The sequence below is a fragment of the Arvicola amphibius genome, chromosome X (genome assembly GCF_903992535.2).
Source record: "Arvicola amphibius chromosome X, mArvAmp1.2, whole genome shotgun sequence".
Classification (NCBI taxonomy): domain Eukaryota; kingdom Metazoa; phylum Chordata; class Mammalia; order Rodentia; family Cricetidae; genus Arvicola; species Arvicola amphibius.
In genome coordinates this window covers 81,759,036-81,766,612 of record NC_052065.1, presented here as the reverse complement: position 1 = coordinate 81,766,612, position 7,577 = coordinate 81,759,036, and positions in this window count along the sequence as shown.

The following is a 7,577-nucleotide window of genomic DNA, read 5'->3' as shown; positions in this document are numbered from 1 at the left end:
ATTGAATAAATGGGACCTCTTGAACCTAGCTGCTTCTGTAAAGCAAAGGATACTGTCACTGAGACACAAAGGCAGCCTACTGACAGGGAAAAGATCTTCACAAAGGTCTGATCTCCAAAATATAAAAGGAACTCAAGAAACTAGACTTTAAAATGCTAATTAACCCAATTAAAAATGGGGCTCTGAAATGAACAGAGAATTATCAACAGAAGAAATTCAAATGGCCAAAAGACACTTAAGGTCATGCTCACCCTCCTTAGCGATCAGGGAAATGCCAATCAAAACAACTTTGAGATGCCATCTTACACCTGTCAGATTGGCTAAAATAAAAAACACCAATAATAGCCTTTGCTGGAGAGGTTGTGGGGTAAGGGGTACTCTCATCTATTGCTAGTGGGAATGCAAACTTGTGCAACCACTTTGGAAATCAGTGTGGAGGTTTCTCCGGAAATTTGGGATCAACCTATCCCAGGACCCAGCAATTCCACTCTTGGGAATATATCCAAGAGTTGCCCTACCATATTACAAAAGCATTTGTTCAACTATGTTCATAGCAGCATTATTTGTAATAGCCAGAACTTGGAAACAACCTAGATGCCCTTCAGTGGAAGAATGGATGAAGAAACTGTAGAATATATACATATTAGAATACTACTCAGCGATAAAAAACAATGACATCTTGAATTTTGCATGAAATAGAAAACACTATTCTGCGTGAGGTAACCCAGACTCAAAAAGATGAACATAAGATGTACTCACTCATAACTGGTTTCTAGCCATAAATAAAGGACATCGAGCCTATAATTCATGATCCAAGAGAAGATAATAAGAAGGTGAACCCAAAGAAAAACATATAGTTATCCTACTGGATATTGGAAGTAGACAAATTTGCGGGGCACAAATTTGGAACTTGGGGGCAGGGTGGGATGGGGGCAAGGGGAGATGGGGAGAGAAAAGTGTGAAGGCCAGAATGGGGAGAGCTTGGGGGAATGGGATGGTTGGGATATAGGAAGGGTAGATAGTAGGAGCATCTAAGTATATTATCTTAATTAAGGGAGCCATTTTAGGGTTGTCAAGAGACTTGACTCTAGAGGGGTTCCAGGGTATCCAGGGAGATGCTCCCAGGTACTTCCTTGGGCAGCTGACGGAGGAGGGAGCCGGAAAAGGCCAGTTCCTATAGCCATACTGATGAATATCTTGCATATCACCATAGAACCTTCATCTGGTGATGGATGGAGCTAGAGACAGAGCCCCACATTGGAGCACTGGGACTGAGCTCCCAAGGTCCAAATGAGGAGCAGAAGAAAGCATAACATGAGCAAAGAAGTCAGGACCACGAGGGGGTGCACCCACCCACCAAGATGGTGGGGCTGATCAATACATAAACTTAATATAATAAATAAATAAATAAATAAATAAATGCCAGGAGAAATTGAAATTGATAGAAAATAATGGAGTTATTAATTAGATAGAACCTAGTAGAAAATCAAACACATCAAAGACTTAGAATCAACACAGAGTTGGATGCCGCAGTTTAAACAGAAGGCCATCTCCAGGATAACACAGATTTTTGTCTTGACTGACCACATGGTTCATCAAGATAGGTATATTAATTACTTTGGGGTATCTATGACCAAAATGTCAAAGAGAACATATATATATATACATATATATATGTATATATATATGTACATATATATACATATATATATGTATATATATATGCATATATGCTTAAAGTTTTAGAGATTCTCTCTGTGGTTATTTGACCATTTGTACTTAAGAAATAATATTGTGTCAGCAGCTAAAGAGGCTGTTCACATCATTGCAGACAGGAAAACAAATAACAGACTGGGGATAAGATTTAACTTCTTGCAGTTTGGACACACTTCCTAATACCCCTAGAACATACAAACAATTTTGTGCTCTTGACATTATAAACAAGCAAGAATAACACATCTGTGGTGGTTTGAATGAGAATTGTTTCATAGGCTCAGGTATTTGAATGTTTGCTCTCCAGCTGGTAGTCCTATTTGGAGAGGTAATGGAACTCATAGAAGGTAGAATCTTGTTGGAATAAATGCACCACAGGGGGTTTGCTTTGAGAGTTTATAGCATCTCTCTACTTTCCAGTATGCTCTAATTTGAGTCTGAGGTTGAATATGTCATCTCTCAGTTTACTAGTAAGGCTGACTGCTGCCACAACTTACTGACATTATAGACTCTCACTTTGAATCAAAAAACCAATATAAAATCCTTCTTCCACAAGTTGCTTTTGATCATGGTGTTTATCACAGTCACAAAAACGTAACTAATACAGTAGCCAAACTATAATAAGACATTTCTGACAACCAAAGACAATTTATTCATTTTTCTTTCATTCTAAAAATGTTTTTTCTGAAGTAGCAATAAAATCACCTCAGTTCTAAAAGTTGATGTTAATATTAAAAAAAAGTCTCAAGTCTATTGAGATCAAAATAATCGTGTTTTATCTTTGCACAAAACTATGTCTAGGTTGTCCTTTAATATCTCTGAGAACACTGATAGGTAAAAATATGTAAACAATACTAACACATCTATACCACAGAACCCTAGTAAACATTTATTATGTGTTATTTATTTCAGTCAGTTCCAAGTCAGATTAGCAGAAAATGATGAATGGAAAACTTAAGAAGGATAGAAATGTGGTAGAACAGACAGTAATATACTATTTTAAGGTCTGACACAGCCTTGCGTACTTCACACCATTTTAAGTTTTTTGTTTTGGGTTTTTTTTTTTTTTGAGACAGGGTTTCTCTGTAGCCTTGGAAGTCTGTCCTGGAACTAGATCTTGTAGACCAGGCTGACCTCAAACTCACAGAGATTCGCTTGCTTCTGCCTCCCCAGCGCTGGGATTAAAGCCACACACCACCACAGCCTGACCCATTATGACTTTATTGCATGTTAACAGTGGCAGGGAAGTATAGGCTATAATCTTTTCTAAGTAATGATACGATTTCAGGTTTTACTTGTTACTTCCATTAAGGGTATTTTTTTCTCCTGTGTCTGTGTTCTTTCAATCCAACAGAAAGAGTTGAAGCCCAGACAAGGGCAAAAAGAATCACTATTATCTCCAGTCTCCCCATATAGATGTACTCTCTCTAGTAAGAGCAAGGCTGAATTAAGTCCTCAGCAGGCTGTCACTTTTCATCATCCATGTATCTGATGTGCAAATCCTGAGGGCCACCGTTTAGTAACAGTGATGACCACAAATGAGCCGTTGAGTGTGGACTTTTGCACTTGATTATATAAATCTGGTGACTGTATTTGGATAAAATATCTATAGAATGGTAATCATGCTTTCATCTGGCAGGATTGCTACTGCTCTCTGAATCAAGTGGGTCTGAGGGATTATTTAAAAAGACTTACAAAAGTTGTTGTTGCTGTCGAGATGCTGATTCTAGTCTCAAACATGGGAAGTCTGCTTCTAATGGTACTTATGTAATAGAAGAATGACAAACACTTGTGGAATAAATAGGTTCTTAGGAGCAAGAACTATGGATTTATGAAGCTGTTTGTTGGATTACTTCAGCTTTTATTGAATGACATTTGAAAAGAAAGCTAAAAAAATAAGGGATTACTTCTAAAATTTAGGGTTTTTGGAGACTGTTCCCTTAACTGAGTTTGTCAAACACTTTGGAATAATTTCAGGCATGAAAGTAAGATTTGCTAAATTACCATTTCAAGGCCCAGAGACCCAGGTATCAAATGTGCTTTTAGCCATCTGTTTAATTCACATTTTTCTGATCCAGCGCTCAATAGTGGAGGGTGGGGCACATGGGTTGAATTATAAAACAGTCCAAAAACATTTTTTGTGATCTTTGATTATATTTGTCTTACATCCAGAAGGACAAAAATTCATTTTTGTTTTACTTTTTTTGCTTAAATCTCATCACAGATGGCTTTCATACAAATATATGATCTTTTCTTGATTTACCTTAACTATTGCCTATTCCTTTCACTTTCTATGGCATTTTGCAAAATCCTAAACTATTTGTATTGCAAAGCAGGCTAGATATATATCTGTACAGAATCAAAGGCTCACCAATCAGAAAGCTAGAAATAACATGGTTGTATGCCTATGAAGGCATTATGGTGATTTGGGTCTAGAGCAGGTGGTAAGTTACTAGCCATAATAACAGAAGATTTACATCATTGCAACTTTGCATGGAAGTAGAAAGCTATAGGAAAAAGCAATTGAGCCATAAGGGATGCACAACAGAAACAAAAATAATAAGAAAGAAAGAAAGGTAAAGTCATAGAAATAGCCTCTAATTACTTCTTATCTTTAAAGGACCTAGAGTGCTATCTGAGCTTTCTACTATGGTAAATATTTAATAAAAGGCCTGAAAATTTCAGACACATACACTGTAAAAACTGAAGCAGAGAAATCAGTCTCATTTGAACATGAATGTGGACAACTACATCATCAGTCAAATCAAAATCAACTGGAATTTCTTTCTGCTTTGAAAAGCCCTGTTTGATTCAAATCATGTTATTTGTGTTAGCTCTCAAACCCAGGACAAAGAATTAACTAAGGTATTTATTAACATATCAAAACAAACACTGGCTGCCAGATTCTTCCAGCATTTCTAAGTCTACCTGTGACAGGGCTCTCCTGGGCTCTACGTTGAACTCTCTAGCCCAGGTATTGGGAATGGCCTTCTCTCCCCCTCAGCAACTCTGGCCTCACCCATTTGGCCTATGCCAGTCTCTTGGGCCAGGCCTTGCCTCTGGGTAGGAGGCTCCTGTCCTCTACACGCTCTCCTCACATGGCCCAGTTAGGGTCATAGTCACCCTGGACTATCTCAAATATCCCTGCTTTTGGATATGCTCTCCCTATTATCTATGATAAACCACCATACCTAGGAGCAGTCATGTCCTTCCTTTTTAATTTCTTTTTTCTTTCAATTTGCCCTTGTAAGAAACAAAACCATTTAAAAGAAACCTAGAAGATAAACAATTTGTTCTTGACAAGTTCAAGAAGTAAAATGTTGAATTCATTTGTAGCTGAGACCAAATTTGAATTCCTGAACCTCCTACCTCAATTTCTAAATAAACATACAAATAACCACACCAGATAGATTTATATTTGCAGTAAGAAGTATTTATTCTTCTTAATTGTTCTTCCCTTTTCAATGACAATTGACTAATTTATTTCACAGTTTTGAACACCTTCTCTGTGTCACCCAGTGAGCATTGTTTATATTTATTTTGTTAAAAACAAGAAGGAAGGCAGGGCAGTGGTGGAGAATGCCTTTAATTCCCAGCACTGGAGGCAGGAAGGGGGGCAGGGGCAGGCAGGTCTCTGTGAGTTTGAGGCCAGCCTGATCTAAAGAGCTAGTTTCAGGACAGGCTCCAAAGCTACACAGAGAAATCCTGTCTTGGAATAACAAACAAACCAAGAAAAGAGAATCAAACACATTAGCTTACATCTGGAATTATGATACTTGTAATACTGAGGTAGGAAGTTTACCATGAAGTTAAAACTAGCCTGGGATATAAAGTGAGTCCTATCTTAAATATGAGTCAATTAAGACCCCATAAATGTAATTCCAACATTCAGGAGACATAGGCAGAGGCAGGTAAATCTCTATGACTGCCTGTACATCACAGGATGGTTCATGAGTCAGGTAAGGTGCTAGAGATTGAAACACACACACACACACACACACACACACACACACACACAGAGAGAGAGAGAGAGAGAGAGAGAGAAAGAGAGAGAGAGAGACAGAGAGACAGAGAGACAGAGACGTGGGTCATCCTTGAATCAAGAATGCCAATTTTATTGTGTTCCAGGGCAGCTTATATAGGGTTCTCCTTGACTAATGGCCACACCCTAGCTCTCAGGATTTTTCAGCTGCAAGCCCACCAGAAATCACTCCCCTGCCATCAGGAACTCATGAGGCTCTTGTGCTCAGAGCAGTTGCAAGCATAGGAAAACAAGTTGTTTACTCTGGCAGGCAAGGGGTCATAGAAAATTCAGGGTCTGAGGGTCTGCAGTCCCCAACATCTCCTTCTTTTCTATATAATTAGCACTAAGGTTCTTGACTGGCCCAGGCATGGCACAAATATGAAGGAAAGGAGAGCAACTAACCACATGCAAATCCCACAAGAAATCCAACTGCTCTTGTAAGTTGGCCTAGTGAACATGCTCATCATCACATTCAACAAGAAATTAAATGCTGGTGCCAGCTACAAGATAGCCAAAGCCCCCATTTGGCTGATGGCAATTCTGGCTGCTGCTGAGGCTGCAGCAGTGACAATAGTGGCTGCTACAGCCACAGTGATCCTGAAGACTCAGCCAGGATGGTTCAGCACCAGCTGATTCACTGGGATAGGTACCAAGCCTGGAACCCAGACCACAGCAGTATTCATCTTATTTGCTCAACAGCTGTTTAAACTTGAGAGCAGTTAAGGGCAGAATCATTCAAGGTACAGACAGCTGCATGAGAAATCTTATTTTGGCTCCAGTTATTTTCTAAAAACACAGACTGTGTTCCCAATTAATGGGAATGGCTAGCTGTCCTATAGCCCAATCAGTGGAAAGAAGTATGATCATATAGGACTATACAGGCCCACCACCACTAGCACTGGCAGATTCCTGACTGGGGCCCATCACACCTGTTGGCCATGACTGATGGTCGGGAGAATCATCCATAGGATGCACAAGCCTTTCAGAAATCCAAATGTGGCTTTTATTTTTCCCCTCTGGATCTCCTCTGCATGATGCCAGGGACTCTCCATCCTGGACATTCTCCAGTGTCCCAATGGCTTCCCCAAGCTGCTCCCTGACTCCAAAACCTTCAGCAAACAATCATTTAGGGAATTTTGGTTTAGTTCTCTCCAAACTGCTTCTTGCTGTTAGTTGGGCAAAGTATTTTTGGGGGTGTTCACAGCAACTTTTTGGGGGATTTTGCTCCATCAGTTAGTCTGGAATCATTAGTCCATCATTAGTCTGGAATGATCCCACAGGTTCTCATCTTCTGTGGCAACAAAAGCAGAACCTCTTTTCCAAAGAAACAAATTCTTAGACCCATATTTTGAAATCAAGATACCTTTCTTAGCAGTTCCTAGAATCAAATGTCTCTCTCCAGTCAGAAAAGAAAACACAATAATATACATAATCCAGATTCTCGGTGCACATTCCATCTTTATGTGGCTTATTTTTATTATCTTTACTACCAGTGTGGACTTGAAAAAATCTGCCCCATCCTTCAATTCACCCTCTCGTCTTTTCCCGAGGGCAATCTCTCTGGCATCCCTAGTTTCTGATCTTGCTGGGGCCTCTACCAGTACAGTACCACCTTACACCATGGGATGGTTTGTGAGTTGGGCCAGGGGCTGGAGATTGGAACACACACACATACAGACCAAGACATAGGCCATCCTTGAAACAAGAATGCCAGTTTTATTGTGTTCCAGGGCAGCTTATATAGGGTTCTCCTTGACTAATGGCCACACACTAGCTCTTGGGATTTTTCAGCTGCAAGCCCACCAGAAACCACTCCCCTGCCATCACGAACTCATGAGGG